Source organism: Pristiophorus japonicus, chromosome 8, assembly GCF_044704955.1.
Source record: "Pristiophorus japonicus isolate sPriJap1 chromosome 8, sPriJap1.hap1, whole genome shotgun sequence".
Taxonomy (NCBI): Eukaryota; Metazoa; Chordata; class Chondrichthyes; family Pristiophoridae; genus Pristiophorus; species Pristiophorus japonicus.
Window position 1 is genome coordinate 221,986,438 of NC_091984.1, and position 21,963 is coordinate 222,008,400.

At 45.6% G+C, this 21,963-nt stretch overlaps 1 protein-coding gene across 2 annotated transcripts in view; it reads right to left on the reverse strand.

The window, feature by feature from the left end:
- The window catches only part of LOC139269019 (sodium- and chloride-dependent GABA transporter ine-like), a 134,570-nt gene that overhangs the window by 62,919 nt on the left and 49,688 nt on the right, over window positions 1-21,963 (reverse strand). The window lies entirely within an intron of this gene.

A 21,963-nucleotide genomic window follows, 5' to 3' on the forward strand; every position in this document is an offset into this window, starting at 1 on the left:
GGTCAGCTGCCACATGTATGCTGATAACAGCCAGCTTGATCTCCCAACATCTCTTGACCACTCCATTACTTCGGTGCCATCAGACGGCTTGTCCAACATCCAGTCTAGGATGAGCAAGAATTTCCTTCTGCTAAAGATTGGGAAGACTGAAGCAATCGGTCTCACACTCCCATCAACTCCATTACCACTCTCACTCACAAGCTGAACACCAGATTGTTTGCAACCTTGAAGTCCGGTTCGAACTCAAGACGAGTTTCCAATTCTATACCTTCTCCATCACAAAGACCAGCTATTTTCACCTCTAGCACCCTCTACCTTAACCAACTACCACTGATGGCCTCAATCATGCTTTTGTCACCTTTGCACTCAACCATTGCAATGCTCTCCTGGTTGGCCTTCCTTCGTTCACCCTCTAAATTTCATCGAAGGCATAATTCTGCTGCCTGTATCTTACTCACTTATCCATGACATCGACCTCCAGAGTCCACAAATTTATCATTCTAGTGTTTAAATCCAACCATGGTCTCCACCCGTCCCCTCGTCTCCAACATCCCCCAGGATTACAATCCCTCCCCTTCATTTGCCGTTTCAGATTCCAGTCTCCTGGGCATTTCCCCCCCCGCCACCCCAGTTTTACTCCAGCAGTGATAGCCATGCCTCAACCTTCTTCAGGTTCCAGGATTTGGAATTCCCCCTCGAACCTGGGCACCTCCCTCTCTTCCTTTAAGACCTTCCTAAAAAAAAAAAAACACCTTTGTCACCCCTCCTTTGGCTAGGCATTAATTTTTCCTTACACCTCTGAAGCATCCTGGTGTCCTGGCCAATATTTATCCCTCAACATCCCGGATTATCTGGTCATGATCACATTGCTGTTTGGGAAGAGCTTGCTGTGCACAAATTGGCCTCTGCGTTTTTACGTTACAATGGCAACCACACTTCAAAGTGCGTTCCTTGCTGCAAAGTGTTTTGGGATGTCCTGAAAGGCGCTATATAAATGCAAGTTTGTTGTTTTCTTTCTTTACTAAGAAACAAGGTATAACATAAATCCACATTTGTTGTTGGAAATAAAAATATGGGGATTTACAGCTAAGGGCCTGTCTGAGATGGAGATTTTGAAGTTGCATCTGGCCTTGGTGAGGTCACGTGGAGATGCGTGTTCAGTTTTTGTCTCCATATTACAGGAATAATGTGGAATTATTGGCAGGAGTTCAGGTGGTTACAACTAGTTTAGTAGAAAACTTTATAAATCAAGTGACTCCTTTTGGGACTAGAACCCACAAATTAACAATTTAAAACTAATGAAAGAATCAAATTAAAATTTGGTTGTCGGGGGTGATGCACCCCGGTGCCCACTTCTCGCGGAAGGCCGCGAGCGTACCGGTGAACACCGCGTGCTCCATCTCCAGGGACACCCTGGCTCGAATGTAACCGCGGGAGAGAGGCAGGCAGTCGGGCTGAACGATCCCCTCGACCGCCCGCTGCCTGAACCGATTAATGGTCAGGAGGGTTACAAGGGCGAGTCCTGAACATTTATGGGGAATGTTGATCTACCCAGAGCCTTTGCAATCTGGAGAAGATGAGAATGAGGGAGGGGAAAACCAGAAGGGAGAAAAAAAAAATGGGAGGCATAAAGGGGAGGTACAGGAAAGCCATTAATGCCCAAGGAGGAGGAGGGAGGGGAAATTGGATACTAATTTGTATTCTAAATATAAATACTGGATGGCTAGCAATCAATTTCAGATAAGGTATTCCAATCTTGTAATTTGCTCAAGTGATTTCCCTTGTTATACGACAAATAGAAACAGGTTTTTGTAGGATTTTTGGTTAGAGAAGTTTCAAATCTTAAGGAACTACAAACCACTTTGGTAAAATTAAATAGTGCTAAATACATAGGCATTAGGAGGTTCAAAATGTACAGTCAAAAAGCACTTCCTCTGGTATGCGGTCACACTTTCACCCAACAAGAATGGAAAGCACAAAATGCAATGTATGACATCAGTGGCCAATATCACGCTTCCTGTCTCAATCACATCCTTTGCAATTAAAAAAGTCAAAGTCAGAATGACACTGCAGTTTGGATATCAGCAGCAAATCAGAATGCAAACACAGCACGAGTCAGCAACTAGGTCTTTGGCAAGTCATTGTAGCAGTTACCATGGATAAATGGTTCATTCTCTGGTTGGCAACCAGTAACTAGCGGGGTGCCGCAGGGATCAATGCTGGGACCCCAACTATTTACAATCTATATTAACGACTTGGAAGAAGGGACCGAGTGTAACGTAGCCAAGTTTGCTGATGATACAAAGATGGGAGGAAAAGCAATGTAGGAGGAGGACAAAATCTGCAAAAGGACATCGACAGGCTAAATGAGCGGGCAAAAATTTGGCAGATGGAGTATAATGTTGGAAGCTGTGAGGTCATGCACTTTGGCAGAAATAAAAAGAGCAAGTTATTATTTAAATGGAGAATGATTGCAAAGTGCCGCAGTACAGCGGGAGCTGGGGGTACTTGTGCATGAAACACAAAAGGATAGTATGCAGGTACAGAGGTACAGATTAGGAAGGCCAATGGTATCCACTTTGGTGGTAAAAACAGAGAGACAGACTATTATCTGAATGGTGACAGATTAGGAAAAGGGAAGGTGCAATGAGACCTGGGTGTCATGGTACATCAGTCATTGAAGGTTAGCATGCAGGTACAGCAGGCGGTTAAGAAAGCAAATGGCATGTTGGCCTTCATAGCGAGGGGATTTGAATACAGGGGCAGGGAGGTGTTGCTACAGTTGTACAGGGCCTTGGTGAGGCCACACCTGGAGTATTGTGTACAGTTTTGGTCTCCTAACTTGAGGAAGGACATTCTTGCTATTGAGGGAGTGCAGCGAAGGTTCACCAGACTGATTCCCGGGATGGCGGGACTGACCTATCAAGAAAGATTGGATCAACTGGGCTTGTATTCACTGGAGTTCAGAAGAATGAGAGGGGACCTCATAGAAACGTTTAAAATTCTGACGGGTTTAGACAGGTTAGATGCAGAAAGAATGTTCCCAATGTTGGGGAAGTCCAGAACCAGGGGTCACAGTCTAAGGATAAGGGGTAAGCCATTTAGGACCGAGATGAGGAGAAACTTCTTCACCCAGAGAGTGGTGAACCTGTGGAATTCTCTACCACAGAAAGTAGTTGAGGCCAATTCACTAAATATATTCAAAAGGGAGTTAGATGAAGTCCTTACTACTCGGGGGATCAAGGGTTATGGCGAGAAAGCAGGAAGGGGGTACTGAAGTTTCATGTTCAGCCATGAACTTCATTGAATGGCGGTGCAGGCTAGAAGGGCTGAATGGCCTGCTCCTGCACCTATTTTCTATGTTTCTATGTTTCTATGGTATCTTGGCCTTTATTGCAAAGGGGATAGAGTATAAAAGCAGGAAAGTCTTGCTACAGCTATATATGATATTGGTGAGGCCACATCTGGAATACTGCATGCAGTTTTGGTTTCCATATTTACGAAAGGATATACTTGCTTTGGAGGCAGTTCAGAGAAGGTTCACTAGGTTGCTTCTGGAGATGAGGGGGTTGACTTATGAGGAAAGGTGAAGTAGGTTGGGCCTCTACTCATTGGAATTCAGAAGAATGAGAGATGATCTTATTGAAACATATAAGATTGAGGGGGCTGGACAGGGTGGATGTTTCCACTGATGGGTGAGACTAGAACTAGAGGGCATGATCTTAGAATAAGGGGCCACCCATTTAAAACAGATGGAGAAATGTCTTCTCAGAGGGTTGTAAATCTGTAGAATTTGCTGCCTCAGAGAGCTCTGGAAGCTGGGACATTGAATAAATTTAAGACAGAAATAGACAGTTTCTTAAATGATAAGGGGTTATGGAGATCGGGCAGGGAAGTGGAGCTGAGTCCATGATCAGATCAGCCATGATCTTATTGAATGGCGGAGCAGGCTCGAGGGGCCGTATGACCTACTCCTGTTTCTATTTCTTATTAGCCCAACAGGAAATCTGCAATCTGATTTGCAGCAAAAATAAAACCCTTGTAACCCTCCTGAACTCCTGCCAATAATTCCACATTATTCCTGTAATATGGAGACAAAAACTGAAAACTCATCTCCACATGACCTCACCAAGGCCAGATGCAACTTTAAAATCTCCATCTCAGACAGTCCCTTAGCTGTAAATCCACATATTTTTTTATTTCCAACAACTAACTTGGATTTATGTTATGCCTTGTTTCTTAAGAAAGAAACAAAGAAAAGAACAAACTTCCATTTATATAGCGCCTTTCAGGACATCCCAAAACACGTTACAGCCAGTGAAGTACTTTATGAAGTGTGGTCGCTGTTATAATGTAGTAAAGGCACGGCAGTTAATTTGTACACAGCAAGCTCCCACAAACAGCAATGTGATCATGACCAGATAAAGTTCTTTGACCAATGCAAAAAATGGGGAGGCTGGACAAGCACGTGAAAAAAGATAAAAGACTTGGGATTTATATAGCGCCTTTCATGATCAGTGGATGTCTCAAAGCACTTTGCAGCCAATGAAGTATTTTTTGGGGGAGTGTAGTCACTGTTGTAATATGGAAGGAGAGGAGAATAGAGGGTTATGCTGAAAGATTTAGATGAGGAAAGACGGGAAGCGGCTTGAGCGGAGCATAAACACCGGCATGGACTGGTTGGACCGAATGGCCTGTTTCTGTGCCGTGTATCCTATGTAATCCCCCCCAAAATTAAGCCACAGCTAGAGTACTGCATACAGCCTGGTCACCACATTACAGGAAAGATGCGATTGCACTACAGAGGAGATTTACAAGGATGTTGCCAGGTCTGGAGAATTTTAGCTATGAAAGATTGGACAGGCTGGAGTTTTGTTCTTTGGAACAGAGGAGGCAGAGGAAAGACCTAATTGAGGTGTATAAAATAATGAGGGGCAGAGATAGAGTGAATAGGAAGGACCTATTTCCCCAAACAGAGGGCTCAATAACCTGGGGCATAGATTTAAGGTAATTGGTAGAAGGCTTACAGGAGAGTTGAGGAGAAATGTTTTCACTTAAAGGGTGGTGGGGGTCAGGAGCTCACTGCCTGAAAGGGTGGTCAAAGCAGAAACCCTCACCACATTTGAAAAGTATTTGGATATGCACTTGGAAGTACTGTAACCTACAAGGCTTCGGACCAAGAGCTGGAAAGTGGGATTAGGCGGGATGGCTCTTGGTCGGCTGAAACAGACATGGCCTCCTGTGCGGTAAATTTCTAAGATTGATCAGGCCCCAAGCTGAAGAGCTGTGTACATATCTGCCGTTATCCTGCAAGGACCATTTGGACAGTGCAGCGTAGCAGCTGCTTTAGAGAGGTGCAAGCAGGCCACATGGAGTTCTGTTGCTCAGTGCACCCTGTGGTTACTGGATGAAGCGGAGCTCTGCGCACAGGCAGCACCCAGACATGTTTGGATGGTGAAATTGGTAACGATTGTTCGAGAGCTGACTGGCCCTTGCCAGCACAGACACGATGGGTCGGTGGTTTCCTGCAGCGCTGTAAAATGTAAATGATTCTAGAAACGCAAAAAGGAACACTTGGAAACATTCCAATTTTTTTTTTTTTTAAAAAAGGAAAAAAGTTGATAAAGGTGACTTTGCATTACAATTGCAGTGCAGGTCATACAACAATTCGAGGTTACCTCACCCCTCTTGCCAAAATTCAGACTCTGCATAGATTAGTGGCCTTGAACAACAACAACAACGTGTGTAGACATGACACGGTGTCAAATTGACCAATTACATAATTGGTCAAAAGCCAAGCACCAGTATACTCAGTCTCTTGGTGCGAGCAAGCTTTTTAAACTGAAAAAAAAAGTTTGTTCTCGGAATGTGGCTACCACTGGTATTTATTGCCCATCCCCAAAGTGACTTGCTAGGCTACTGCAGAGGGCAGTTAAGAGTCAACCACATTGGTGTGGGACTGGAGTCATATATAGGCCACACTGGATAAGGTTTTGTCCCTAAAATGGACACAAGTGAACCAGTTGGGTTTTTAAAAATGGCAAATTGCTTCTTTTACTGATCGAAGTTTAAAAAAAAAATCTAATTCTAAAACTGCCATGGTGGGATTTGAAATTGTTCTGTGGATCATTAGTCTAGACCACACAGAGAAAGAGAGAGAGAGAGACAGCACTGTACTGGAATGTCAGCCTAGATTTTTTTTTTTTAAATGGGCTCAAGTCCCTGGAGTGGGACTTGAACCCACAACCTTCCGACTCAAGAGAGCGCACTACCCACTGAGCCACAGCCGACATGGAGTAAACAGAGGTTATCACCTCAAAAAAAAACCCTGACCCAATCTACCTGATAAACTGAAGCTTCTTGCCGCTGGTTTCTAATTAAACATACTACACTCTCCTCTTCATCTTTTTTTTTTCACCTCTTACACTGATAATATTGGAGTGGGAACACTGCCTTTACACCAACACATGTTCAACATGTGATGTGATCCAATCCAATCGAATTAGCTTGAAAGAGGTGGTTCCAGCATAACATTGGTGCAGGAAATAGCTATCCAGACAACTCACACCACCGTTGAAATCGGCAGATATTGTGGACATTTGCCCTCCAAGTGCGCGCATAAAGTTCCACTGATTTGGGGATGATTTAAATTGACCTATAATTAGCAAAGACTAAAAAATGAGGGAGAAGATAGATGATGAAAGTAAACTAGCAAGAAATATAAAAACAGATAGAGTTTTTACAGGTATATAAAAAAGGAAGAGAGAGTGTCTAAAGTAAATGTTGGTCTCTTAGCAGATGAGACTCGGGAATTAATAATGGGAAACAGGGAAATGGCAAGACTTTGAACAAATATTTTGTAGAAGACACTAAAAACACCCCAATAATGGATAATCAAGGGGCTATAGGGAGGGAGGACCTTATTACAATCATTATCACTAAAGAAGTAGTACTCGGTAAAATAATGGGACAAAAAGGAGGACAACTCCCCTGCACCAGATAGCTTGCATCCTAGGGAGCTGCAGTGATAGTGGGTATATTGGTTGTAATCTACCAAAATTCCTTGATTTCTGGAGAGGTCCCAGCAGATTGGAAAACCGCAACTGTAACACCTCTATTTAAAAAAAGGAGGCAGACAAGAAAGCAGGAAACTATAGACCAGTTAGTCTAACATCTGTCGTTGGGAAAATGCTGGAGTCCTTTATTAAGGAAACAGTAGCAGGGCATTTGGAAAAGCATAATAGAGTCAAGCAGAGTCAGCATGGTTTTATGAAAAGGGAAATCACGTTTGACAAATTTGCTGGAGTTCTTTGAGGATGTCCCGAGCAGGGTGGTTAAGGATGGTGGGGGTGGGGGGGAACACCAGTGGATATGATGTATTTGGATTTCCAGAAGGCATTTGACCATGTGCCACATAAAAAGTTACTGCACAAGATGAAAGTTTATGGGCTTGGGGGTAATATATTAGCATGGATAGAAGATTGGCTAAGTAACAGAAAACAGTCGGGATAAATGGGTCATTTTGCAGTTGGCAAACCGTACACTGTGGGGTGCCAGAGGGATCGGTGCTGGGGCCTCAACTATTTACAATCTATATTAGTGATTTGGATGAAGGGACCGAGTGTAACATAGCCAAGTTTGCTGACGATACAAAGATGGGTGGGAAAACAAGTTGTGAGGAGGACACACAAAATCTGCAAAGGGATATAGACAGGCTAAGTGAGTGGACAAAAATTTGGCAGATGGAGTATAATGTGGGAAAGTTTGCGGTTATCAACTTTGGCAGAATAAAAAAATACATTATATAAATGGAGAAAAATTACCAAATACTGCAGTAGAGAGAGAGACCTGGGGGTCCTTGTGCCTGAAACACAAAGTTAGTATGCAGGTACATCAAGTAATCAGGAAGGCAAATGGAATGTTGGTCTTTATTGCAAGTGGGATAGAGTATAAAAGCAGAAAAGTCCTGCTACATCTGAACAGGGTATTAGTGAGGCCACACCTAGAGTACTATGTACAGGTTTGGTCTTATTTAAGGAGGGATATACTTGCATTGGAGGCAGTTCAGAGAAGGCTCACTCAGTTGCTTCCCGAGATGAAGAGGTTGACTTATGAAGAAAAGATTGAGCAGGTTGGGCCTGTACTCATTGGAGTTCAAAAGAATGAAAGGGGATCTTATTGAGACATACAAGATAATGGGCCGAAGTTTCGGGCCGCACCGAAAACGGCGCAGCCCCGAGCTGGACGCCTGTTCTTCACGCCCAAAAGTGCGCAGGAAAAAAACTGCGAGATTCTCCGGCTCCTCGGAGCTCTAACTCAGCTTGGCGCGGCGCGCAGATCACAGCGGGGGGCGGAGCCAGACACTCGTGCCGATTCTGTAAGCAGTGGGGGGCGGGTCCAATTCAAATGAGGCAACGTCGTGCCGGCAACCCTGCGCGTGCGCGTTGGAGCATGCGCGCACGCGCAGTGTGAAACAAACATTGGCACTCGGCCATTTTTAAAGGGACTGGAGGAAAAGTGAAGATGTGTCTCTTGGACCCCTGGAAAGGCTTGTGATTTAATTTTTGTGTGTGAGGGAGTGCTTTTAGCAGCACTGTTGAATAAATCACCTGCTGAAATCAGTGAGTTCAGCTTTTCACTGCTAAACTTGTAGAACCGATGCTGCATTGGTGCATGCAAATTAAGGACTGTGTGTTTTGAGAAATGAGTGCCAATTCAACTTTGCAATGGATCAACGTCCACCAAGAACAAAGAATTTCTTGCATGAGGAAGTGGAGATATTAGTCAATGTAATTGAGCAGAGATGGCAGGAGCTAGAGACCAGCAACAGAGGTCGCATAAAAGTGTCACCTAAAGAAAAGAAGAAACGCTGGAACCAAGTTGCAGAAGATTACTGCGCAGTGGTGCATACCAGGAGATCTGGAAGTCAGTGTAAAAAGAAATGGCACGACCTTGGTCAAGTAGTTAGTGCAAGTAATATTTCCCATTTTTAATTTAATCATAATTGTAACCTGGCTATCTGTATGTCCCACCTTGCAGACTGACACACTCTGTAAAAAGTTATATTTTACTCTTTGCAAAAGAAATTGACCCACAACAAAAGGGAGGCAACTCGGACAGGAGGAGGCACGCCCAATCTGCATCCACCGACACCCTTGGAACAAAGGGTAGCTGCTATGATGAGTCGGACATGGAGAAAAGCAATCAGTACAGCACAAGCTGGGCCCGCACGCGAGGAAGAGGGCAAGTCCTGAAAATGCATCGTGGCCCTTTAAATCAACCTACTGCCTAACCTGCTATGTGTGAGAGTACTCATGCCACCCATCCGGCCCCCTCCCTTGCTGTTAAACATTTGACTGTTCATCATGTTCTGCAAAATAAATCAGATGATGATGATGTTGATGCTGCTGCTGTCAACCCCGAGGGTACAGAACAAGAACCAGTACAACCAGCTGCGGACGAACCAGACTGGATGATGGCAGCAATGACTGAAATGTCTGCAGGGGAGAGCTTCCAAATTAATGTTGATGAGCCCTCATCAGGGGGCATCAGAGTTTCAATCCCTAGCATAGGTCTTGGTTCCACCTTCCATGGTTTTGATTCCGATGTTGTGGGTCCCAGTGGTGCTGCTGGTATAATGCAGCATTCTGCAGTCAGTGCACTACTGTCCGAGCCTGCGCCTCCCTCTCGCATAGGTTCTGGTTCCACCTACTATGGTTTTGATTCCGACGCTGCGGCTCCCAGTGCTGCTGCTGATATCATGGAGCAGTTTACGCCCATTCGTTCAACATCCCAGCCCACGGCTCGCACTCGAGTGCTGTCGTCTGGAACACCGAGCGTCCCGCCGTTCCAGCCCGAGCCTCTCTCTAGTTCTGCCGTCTGGAACACAAAGCGTCCCACAGTCCCAGCCCGCGCCTCCCAGTGTAGTGGTGCCACGAGGCAGACCCAGGCAGAGGAGGAGGAGATTGGAGACACTCTCCCGAGATGCAGCGTGCAACAGATGCAGATCAGGTTGTGGCATTGGGTATGGAGACCAATGAGCTTACCCGATCACTCATCGGTGGCGTCAGTGCAGTGGGTGAAGAGATGACGGTCCCGATGGGAGAAATAGCAGTAATGACACGGGAACTTAGGGAGGGAATGTCCGAGGGAGTGCAATCGACGGCACAGGCAGTCAGGGAGGGCCTGGTTGAGGTAGCTGCTGCAATAAGGGCACACAGCCCGGCCAATCAAATGACACCCCCATGAAGAAGTGAACACTCACTGAGATATGGATGAGAGATGGTTGCAGCCTTTCTTTGCTGCTTTTGTTCTTATTCTTGATGTAGCTGTAGTAGCGTTTTTCCAAATTAAAATTGTTTTGTAAGTTTTGTAACTTTACAACTTATAAGTGATCTTATGGTTTTTAAGTGATCTTATATTGTAAATGCTCTCACATTCTGTATCTTATTTAATTTTGCATCTAAAGCGTGATCTTGAAGTTTAAGTGATCTTAAGAGTGTAAGATTTTTCACATTGCAATTGTTTTGTAACTTTACAAGTTTATGATCTTAAAAGTTTTTAAGTGATCTTCAAGAGTCATATTAAAAAGTATAGTTTGATACAACAAATATTTTATTAGTGACGTTAACTGTTCAATAAAATATTTTCTCATGTTCTATTAACACAACACAACGTAGGAACAACTCCAAAGAATAAACATGTCTATGTGCAACAGTCACCAGTAGTTGAAGCGTTCACGGATGAGCTGCTGGCGCGAGGCTCGAGCAATCATTAAAGGGGCACGATTGGACGGGCCTCCTCCAACCTAGTGCTCCGGCATCAGGCACTTGCATGCTTTCCTGATCTTCGTCATCATCCACATCCTGCTGTTCCGTAATATTATCATGCACTGGACCCTCAAGTCGGTCTTCTGGTTCCACTACCAGCTCCTGCTGCCTCATGATGGATAAGTTATGAAGCATGCAGCACACAACAGTGAAATGACCGACAATCTGAGGAGAATATAGCAACTGTCCTCCAGAATGGTCCAGGCATCGGAATCGCTGTTTCAATATGCCAATTGTCCTCTCAATGATGCTGTGCGTCGCAATGTGCGCCATATTGTATTGACGGTCAGCTTCTGTCCGTGTCACGCGTAGGGGCGTCATGAGCCAGGTGGTCAGGCCGTACCCTTTGTCTCCCAGTAGCCAGCTCTGCCCTTCTGGCTGCTGCTCAAACATGTCAGATGTAACGCTGTCGTGTAGGATGAACGCATCGTGGGTGCTGCCAGGGTATCTCGCATCGACTGACATGATGCGCTGCTTGTCGTCACACACGAGCTGCACATTGATAGAGTGGAAACTTTCCTATTTCGGTACTGCTCAGATTCCTCCACGGGTGCTCACAAGGCTATGTGGGTACAATCAATGCAGCCCTGTACCTTTGGGAAGCCGGCAATCCTGAAGAAGCCCACAGCCCTCTCATGGATCGCTTGTGCGGTCATTGGGAAATTGATGAAGTCATTCCTTCGCGCACAGTGCAGCCGTGACCTGGTAAATGCAGGCATGTACGGCACGTGGAGAGATGGCGCACACATCTCCAGTTGTAGCCTGAAACGATCCCGAGGCTAAGAAAGAAAGTGCAGCTGTTACCTTCACTGCAACAGATAGGGCAGTTGGCGTTCTGCTTCTGGGCTGCAAATCTGCTCAGCATATCACAGATCTCAGCGACAACTTCTCTGCGAAAACGCAGCCTTTTCACACAATCAGCCTTGCTCATGTCCAGGTACGAGCGCCTGGTTCGATATTGTCGACGTGGGTAAGGTCTCCTGCCCATCAACCTACGGACTACGACGTTCCTGGTGCGGTGAGCTCGAATCAATTCTCTCCTATGCAGTGAATTGATGGCCAACCATTGCATAATACGTGGTGTTGACAATGCAGCACCCATTCTGCAAATTTAAGTATAAAACTGTCTATGTGGCTGCCTCTCCCTGTCCCAATGGTCTCGTCCCCCTCACAGCTCGAAGGCTGCTAGATTGACTGGACGGCAGGCAAAGACACAGCACTGACGATGCCCCTATCGCATGGCCAAATGGCCTCAGTCCCCTCACAGCTCGAAGGCTGCTGCTGTATCTTCGGCTGGCGGCCAGCCACTGACGCCGCCCCTATCGCATGGCCGAATGGCCTCAACCCCCTTCGAAGGCTGCGTGCGTGTTGATTCCTCGGCTGCCGGCCAGCCACTGACGGAAGGAAGGCCTGCCTGAAGCACCGCAGCTCGAAGGCTGCTTGCTGCCGCTGTTGGGGCTGCTGTCAAGACACTGACGCCACCCCTGCCTGTCTCCAACATGAAAGGCCTGCCTGAAGCACCGCAGCTCGAAGGCGGCTGCTGTTCCACACAGGTAAGAACATGGATTATTTAATCTTTTCTTTGCTTACAAATTTTTATTCAGGTTGGATCTTTATTTGTATACGTATGACTGCTGAATGATTGTAGAATTTAATGACTTCCCTTTCCCACCCCCGCGTTCCCTACACCTAATTTTCTAAGTGTAGACAAGGTTTGTTCGAGCGTACAAAAATCATCACTTACTCCATTCTAAGTTAGTTTGGAGTAAGTTTTCACTGCCTAAACTTTGAAAACAGGCGCAAGTGGCCGGACACGCCCCCTTTTGAAAAAAAAATTCTGTTCCAAAGTGAAACTGTTCTAACTGACTAGAACCGGAGCAAACTAAATGCTGAGAATTCCAATTTCTAAGATACTCCATTCTAAACCAGTTGCTCCAAAAAAAAAACCAGGAGCAACTCAGGCCGAAACTTGGCCCCAATGAGGGGGCTCGACAAGGTAGGTGCAGAGAGGATGTTTCCACTCATGGGGGGAATCTAGAACTAGGGGACCTAGTTTCAGAATAAGGGGTCGCTCATTTAAAACTGAGATGAGGAGGAATTTCTTCCGAGGGTTGTAAATCTACGGAATTCTCTGCCCCAGAGGGGTGGAGGCTGGGTCATTGAACATATCTAAGGTGGAGATACAGATTTTTGAGCAAGAAGGTAGTGAAGGGTTTATGGGGAGTGGGCAGGGATGTTGAGCTGAGCTCATGCTCAGATCAGCCATGATCTTATTGAATGACGAAGCAGGCTCGAGGGGCCAAATGGCCTGCTCTGATTTCTTATGTTCTTATAACACACTGGAGCCATGTCTACTGCGCACGTGCTTAAATAGTATTCCCAGAAGACATAACCCATGATGCTTTACAGGGTGACTTCAGCCAGCTAACAGCTCAAACAAGGCTGGAAGGTATTCAGACTAACTACTTCCAAAGTGGCCAACCTGTTGTGGGTTCAAGCCCCACTCCAGAAACTTGACATAATCTCGGCTCGCTCTCCAGTTGCAGTGGTATTGGTATGTTAACGATTTTGGTTCTGCTTTCACCATTGCCAATCTGTACAGACCCTCCCCATCAGTGGCCAGAACGGGAAAGTTCAATATACACAGTCATCATAGGCAGTCCCTTGAAATCGAGGAAGACTTGCTTTCACTCTAAACGTGAGTTCTCAGGTGACTGTGCAGTCCATTACAGGAATTACAGTCTCTATCACAGGTTGAAGGAAAGGGTGGGTGGGGAGACTGGTTTGCCGCACGCTCCTTCTGCTGCCTGCGCTTGCTTTCCGCAGGCTCTCAGCAACGAGACTCTAGGTGCTTAGCGCCCTCCTGGATGCTCTTCCTCCATTTAGGGCGGTCTTTGGCCAGGGATTCCCAGGGGTCGGTGCAGATATTGCATTTTATCAAGGAGAGTTTGAGGGTACCCACCTGGGGCTCGCTTGCCGTGTAGGAGTTCAGAGTAGAGCACTTGCTTTGGGAGTCTTGTGTCGGGCACGCGAACAATGTGGCCTGCCCAACAGAGCTGGTCGAGTGTGGTCAGTCTCTCATACTTGAAATCATTGTGCTGGGGCGGGTTGTTCACCAATGTAACATACTCACCTGGACCTGGATTTTATGGCCAGCGGCGAAAGAACAGCACCAGGCGTGCTTTCCTCTACGCTTGCCCAGACTGTCTACGGGCTTTTGCACTGGAACTTGCGGCGATTAGAATCCTCCAGCACAACGCCCTCTACAGGAGACCCAGGATCAGTGTGAACAGGGCAAACAACTGTATCCTCAATCTGATTGGTTAAATGAGGCGTGCAAAGTCTGAACCAGGAAGTGCAAGTTGGAATATTTAATTCAATACCAAATCATGTACAGAAAGCGAAACGAGAGGGAAAGAAAGATGGGATGGAGAGGTTACTTAAAAAAAATCTCCAACAATAATTAAAATCTGAAGGAATGAGACTCCCCAAACGTTAATTTTCAATGCCAGAGAGATTGTTGGCAGCATTTAAGACTCACAGTTTAAAATTTACTTACACTGAAATGGAGAAGCCCTAACCTTTTCTGGCGTGCTTAGTGATAGCCATCATCAGCTAAGTATCGCAGCTTCGTGCACCCTTGCACATCTCTGAATGCTATGTCTCTGTACAAGGTATAGCGCAGCTCCTGGGAGGAGCAGGGCAACTCGGACAGCAATTTCCCCCGAGTTCCTCGTTTAACTGCACATGTGGGGTCTCTGGATGATGTTGTCCAATTTACTTTTTAATAACTGTGTGAGCACCAATAGCCTCATTTATTTCAAACCATAAATCCGGGCCCTTATAAAACGACTTCCAAACATAAAGGGGGCAGAACTCAATCCTCACTTATGCTGGGGCAAAAATGGAGAAGGGAGATTTACTGGGGGACTTCATAAGTGCATACTTAAAAACTTATATAAAATGTTCTTATAAAAACACATTTATGAATCGGCTGCAAAAGGTCAAAGGAAATCTGCTCATGATTTACAGCTGTTGTACGGCTACAAAAGGTCAAAGGAAATCTGCTCATGATTTACAGCTGTTGTACGTGATTTACAACTTCCTCCCCATCCCAATATTGCAAAAGTGCAGTGCGACCACTCAAGCACTTCTGGTTCTGTTTGATGAGAAACAGAGGAAGTTCAAGTGTAGAGATAAATGGTACAGTTCTTCTCATGTCCTCCACCCTTTTCTTCAGCAGAATTCAAAACTTAAACATTTGCCATTTAAATGGCAAAAGGGCGCTAGATAAATACTTCAAGTGGAAACATTTGCAGGGCTATGAGGAAAGAGCAGGGGAGCAGGGCTAATTGAATAGCTCTTCCAAAGAGCCGGCACAGGCACAATGGGCCGAATGGCCTCCTTCTGGGCTGCATCATTTTATGATTTGTATCCAGGGCTTTGAATGCAGCAATGCAATGTTCAGACAGAAAATTGAGCATTCTGCGGCATTCTAGTAAAACAAATATTCCCTTTAAGCAACATGCATATACCAAGTTTCAGGATATCTGTTCAGAACTGAATATGCTCGCTCGTTGTTTTACGCATAAAGCCGGCTGCTTTCGTCGTAGATTCCCCCCCGCCCGCATTCTTCCTGCATCTAACCTGTCTAAACCCATCAGAATTTTAAAAGTTTCTATGAGGTCCCCTCTCATTCTTCTGAACTCCAGTGAATACAAGCCCAGTTGATCCAGTCTTTCTTGATAGGTCAGTCCCGCCATCCCGGGAATCAGTCTGGTGAACCTTCGCTGCACTCCCTCAATAGCAAGAATGTCCTTCCTCAGGTTAGGAGACCAAAACTGTACACAATACTCCAGGTGTGGCCTCACCAAAGCCCTGTACAACTGTAGTAACACCTCCCTGCCCCTGTACTCAAATCCCCGCGCTATGAAGGCCAACATGCCATTTACCGCCTGCTGTACCTGCATGCCAACTTTCAATGACTGATGTATCATTACACCCAGGTCTCATTCCACCTCCCCTTTTCCTAATCTGTCACCATTCAGATAATAGTCTGTCTCTCTGTTTTTACCACCAAAGTGGATAACCTCACATTTATCCACATTATACTTCATCTGCCATGCATTTGCCCACTCACCTAACCTATCCAAGTCACTCTGCAGTCTCATAGCATCCTCCTCACAGCTCACACCGCCACCCAACTTAGTGTCGTCCGCAAATTTGGAGATACTACATTTAATCCCCTCGTCCAAATCATTAATGTACAATGTAAACAGCTGGGGCCCCAGCACAGAACCTTGCGGTACCCCACTAGTCACCACCTGCCATTCTGAAAAGTACCCATTTACTCCTACTCTTTGCTTCCTGTCTGACAACCAGTTCTCAATCCATGTCAGCACACTACCCCCAATCCCATGTGCTTTAACTTTGCACACTAATCTCTTGTGTGGGACCTTGTCGAAAGCCTGCTGAAAGTCCAAATATACCACATCAACTGGTTCTCCCTTGTCCACTCTACTGGAAACATCCTCAAAAAATTCCAGAAGATTTGTCAAGCATGATTTCCCTTTCACAAATCTATGCTGACTTGGACGTATCATGTCACCTCTTTTCAAATGCGCTGCTATGACATCCTTAATAATTGATTCCATCATTTTACCCACTACCGATGTCAGGCTGACCGGTCTATAATTCCCTGTTTTCTCTCTCCCTCCTTTTTTAAAAAGTGGGGTTACATTGGCTACCCTCCACTCGATAGGAACTGATCCAGAGTCAATGGAATGTTGGAAAATGACTGTCAATGCATCCGCTATTTCCAAGGCCACCTCCTTAAGTACTCTGGGATGCAGTCCATCAGGCCCTGGGGATTTATCGGCCTTCAATCCCATCAATTTCCCCAACACAATTTCCCAACTAATAAAGATTTCCCTCAGTTCCTCCTCCCTACTCGACCCTCTGACCCCTTTTATATCCGGAAGGTTGTTAGTGTCCTCCTTAGTGAATACCGAACCAAAGTACTTGTTCAATTGGTCCGCCATTTCTTTGTTCCCCGTTATGACTTCCCCTGATTCTGACTGCAGGGGACCTACGTTTGTCTTTACTAACCTTTTTCTCTTTACATATCTATAGAAACGTTTGCAATCCATCTTAATGTTCCCTGCAAGCTTCTTCTCGTACTCCATTTTCCCTGCCCTAATCAAACCCTTTGTCCTCCTCTGCTGAGTTCTAAATTTCTCCCAGTCTCCGGGTTCGCTGCTATTTCTGGCCAATTTGTATGCCACTTCCTTGGCTTTAATACTATCCCTGATTTCCCTTGATAGCCACGGTTGAGCCACCTTCCCTTTGTTATTTTTACGCCAGACAGGAATGTACAATTGTTGTAGTTCATCCATGCGGTCTCTAAATGCCTGCCATTGCCCATCCACAGTCAACCCCTTAAGTAGCATTCGCCAATCTATCCTAGCCAATTCACGCCTCATACCTTCAAAGTTAGCCTTCTTTAAGTTCTGGACCATGGTCTCTGAATTAACTGTTTCATTCTCCATCCTAATGCAGAATTCCACCATATTATGGTCACTCTTCCCCAACGAGATTCCTAATTAATCCTCTCTCATTACACAACACCCAGTCTAAGATGGCCTCCCCCCTAGTTGGTTCCTCGACATATTGGTCTAGAAAACCATCCCTTATGCACTCCAGGAAATCCTCCTCCACCGTATTGCTTCCAGTTTGGTTAGCCCAATCTATGTGCATATTAAAGTCACCCATTATAATTGCTGCACCCTTATTGCATGCACCCCTAATTTCCTGTTTGATGCCCTCCCCAACATCACTACTACTGTTTGGAGGTCTGTACACAACTCCCACTAACGTTTTTTGCCCTTTGGTGTTCTGCAGCTCTACCCATATAGATTCCACATCATCCAAGCTAATGTCCTTCCTAACCATTGCATTAATCTCCTCTTTAACCAGCAATGCTACCCCACCTCCTTTTCCTTTTATTCTATCCTTCCTGAATGTTGAGTACCCCTGGATGTTGAGTTCCCAGCCCTGATCATCCTGGAGCCACGTCTCCGTAATCCCAATCACATCATATTTGTTAAACTTCCCTTTAAACCCCATACCCTACGCCCGATTTGTAACCTACGCCTGATTTTCTAAGTGTAGACAAGGTTTTTCTGAGTTACAAAAATCTACACTTACTCCATTCTAAGTTAGTTTGGAGTAAGTTTTCACTGCCTAAACTTTCAAAACGGGCGCAAGTGGCCGGACTCGCCCCCTTTAAAAAAAAAAAATCTGTTCCAAACTGAAACTGTTCTAACTGACTAGAACTGGAGCAAACTAAATGCCGAGAATTGCAATTTCTAAGATACTCCATTCTAAACCAGTTGCTCCAAAAAATGTAATACTTGAACAGGGGACAACCCTCCCAACGATCACATTTTCATACCTTAATTTAACATAAAATTGAAACTTTTGTATAGAAAAACACTTCCTGCCCATTTCATGCGTAGATATTGGGACAAAGTTTCGGCCTGAGTTGCTCCTGGTTTTTTTGGAGGTGGGCGGGGGGAGGAGGTCAGGAGAGGTCGGTGGAGGGGGAGAAAGAGGTCAGGTCGGGAGCGGAGGTCGGTCGGGGGGGAGGAAAGAGGTCAGGTCGGGAGCGGAGGTCGGGGGTTGGGAGCGGGGGAAGCGGTGGTCGGGTCGGGGGCAGGAGTCAGAGAAACATAGAAACATAGAAAATTGGTGCAGGAGTAGGCCATTCAGCCCTTCTAGCCTGCACCGCCATTCAATGAGTTCATGGCTGAACATGAAACTTCAGTACCCCATTCCTGCTTTCTCACCATACCCCTTGATCCCCCGAGTAGTAAGGACTTCATCTAACTCCCTTTTGAATATATTTAGTGAATTGGCCTCAACTACTTTCTGTGGTAGAGAATTCCACAGGTTCACCACTCTCTGGGTGAAGAAGTTTCTCCTCATCTCGGTCCTAAATGGCTTACCCCTTATCCTCAGACTGTGACCCCTGGTTCTGGACTTCCCCAACATTGGGAACATTCTTCCTGCATCTAACCTGTCTAAACCCGTCAGAATTTTAAACGTTTCTATGAGGTCCCCTCTCATTCTTCTGAACTCCAGTGAATACAAGCCCAGTTGATCCAGTCTTTCTTGATAGGTCAGTCCCGCCATCCCGGGAATCAGTCTGGTGAATCTTCGCTGCACTCCCTCAATAGCAAGAATGTCCTTCCTCAAGTTAGGAGACCAAAACTGTACACAAGACTCCAGGTGTGGCCTCACCAAGGCCCTGTACAACTGTAGCAACACCTCCCTGCCCCTGTATTCAAATCCCCTCGCTATGAAGGCCAACATGCCATTTGCTTTCTTAACCGCCTGCTGTACCTGCATGCTAACCTTCAATGACTGATGTACCATGACACCCAGGTCTCGTTGCACCTTCCCTTTTCCTAATCTGTCACCATTCAGATAATAGTCTGTCTCTCTGTTTTTACCACCAAAGTGGATAACCTCACATTTATCCACATTATACTTCATCTGCCATGCATTTGCCCACTCACCTAACCTATCCAAGTCACTCTGCAGCCTCATAGCATCCTCCTCGCAGCTCACACTGCCACCCAACTTAGTGTCATCCGCAAATTTGGAGATACTGCATTTAATCCCCTCGTCTAAATCATTAATGTACAATGTAAACAGCTGGGGCCCCAGCACAGAACCTTGCGGTACCCCACTAGTCACTGCCTGCCATTCTGAAAAGTACCCGTTTACTCCTACTCTTTGCTTCCTGTCTGACAACCAGTTCTCAATCCACGTCAGCACACTACCCCCAATCCCATGTGCTTTAACTTTGCACATTAATCTCTTGTGTGGGACCTTGTCGAAGGCCTTCTGAAAGTCCAAATATACCACATCAACTGGTTCTCCTTTGTCCACTTTACTGGAAACATCCTCAAAAAATTCCAGAAGATTTGTCAAGCATGATTTCCCTTTCACAAATCCATGCTGACTTGGACCTATCATGTCACCATTTTCCAGATGCACTGCTATGACATCCTTAATAATTGATTCCATCATTTTACCCACTACTGAGGTCAGGCTGACCGGTCTATAATTCCCTGCTTTCTCTCTCCCTCCTTTTTTAAAAAGTGGGGTTACATTGGCTACCCTCCACTCGATAGGAACTGATCCAGAGTCAATGGAATGTTGGAAAATGACTGTCAATGCATCCGCTATTTCCAAGGCCACCTCCTTAAGTACTCTGGGATGCAGTCCATCAGGCCCTGGGGATTTATCGGCCTTCAATCCCATCAATTTCCCCAACACAATTTCCTGACTAATAAAGATTTCCCCCAGTTCCCCCTCCTTACTAGACCCTCTGACCCCTTTTATATCCGGAAGGTTGTTTGTATCCTCCTTAGTGAATACCGAACCAAAGTACTTGTTCAATTGGTCTGCCATTTCTTTGTTCCCCGTTATGACTTCCCCTGATTCTGACTGCAGGGGACCTACGTTTGTCTTTACTAACCTTTTTCTCTTTACATACCTATAGAAACTTTTGCAATCCACCTTAATGTTCCCTGCAAGCTTCTTCTCGTACTCCATTTTCCCTGCCCTAATCAAACCCTTTGTCCTCCTCTGCTGAGTTCTAAATTTCTCCCAGTCCCCAGGTTCGCTGCTATTTCTGGCCAATTTGTATGCCACTTCCTTGGCTTTAATACTATCCCTGATTTCCCTAGATAGCCAAGGTTGAGCCACCTTCCCTTTTTTATTTTTACGCCAGACAGGAATGTACAATTGTTGTAATTCATCCATGCGGTCTCTAAATGTCTGCCATTGCCCATCCACAGTCAACCCCTTAAGTATCATTCGCCAATCTATCCTAGCCAATTCACGCCTCATACCTTCAAAGTTACCCTTCTTTAAGTTCTGGACCATGGTCTCTGAATTTACTGTTTCATTCTCCATCCTAATGCAGAATTCCACCATATTATGGTCACTCTTCCCCAAGGGGCCTCGCACAATGAGATTGCTAATTAATCCTCTCTCATCACACAACACCCAGTCTAAGATGGCCTCCCCCCTAGTTGGTTCCTCAACATATTGGTCTAGAAAACCATCCCTTATGCACTCCAGGAAATCCTCCTCCACCGTATTGCTTCCAGTTTGGCTAGCCCAATCTATGTGCATATTAAAGTCACCCATTATAACTGCTACACCTTTATTGCATGCACCCCTAATTTCCTGTTTGATTCCCTCCCCAACATCCCTATTACTGTTTGGAGGTCTGTACACAACTCCTACTAACGTTTTTTGCCCTTTGGTGTTCTGCAGCTCTACCCATATAGATTCCACATCATCCAAGCTAATGTCTTTCCTAACTATTGCATTAATCTCCTCTTTAACCAACAATGCTACCCCACCTCCTTTTCCTTTTATTCTATCCTTCCTGAATGTTGAATACCCCTGAATGTTGAGTTCCCAGCCCTGATCATCCTGGAGCCACGTCTCCGTAATCCCAATCACAACATATTTATTAACATCTATTTGCACAATTAATTCATCCACCTTATTGCAGATACTCCTTGCATTAAGACACAAAGCCTTCAGGCTTGTTTTTTTAACACCCTTTGTCCTTTTAGAATTTTGCTGCACAGTGGCCCTTTTTGTTCTTTGCCTTGGGTTTCTCCGCCCTCCACTTTTCCTCATCTCCTTTCTGTCTTTTGCTTTTGCCTCCTTTTTGTTTCCCTCTGTCTCCCTGCATTGGTTCCCATCCCCCTGCCATATTAGTTTAAATCCTCCCCAACAGCACTAGCAAACACTCCCCCTAGGACATTGGTTCCGGTCCTGCCCAGGTGCAGACCGTCCGGTTTGTACTGGTCCCACCTCCCCCAGAACCGGTCCCAATGCCCCAGGAAATTGAATCCCTCCCTGCTGCACCACTGCTCAAGCCACGTATTCATCTGCGCTATCCTGCGATTCCTACTCAGACTATCACGTGGCACTGATAGCAATCCCGAGATTACTACTTTTGAGGTCCTACTTTTTAATTTAGCTCCTCGCTCCTTAAATTCGTTTCGTAGGACCTCATCCCTTTTTTTACCTATGTCGTTGG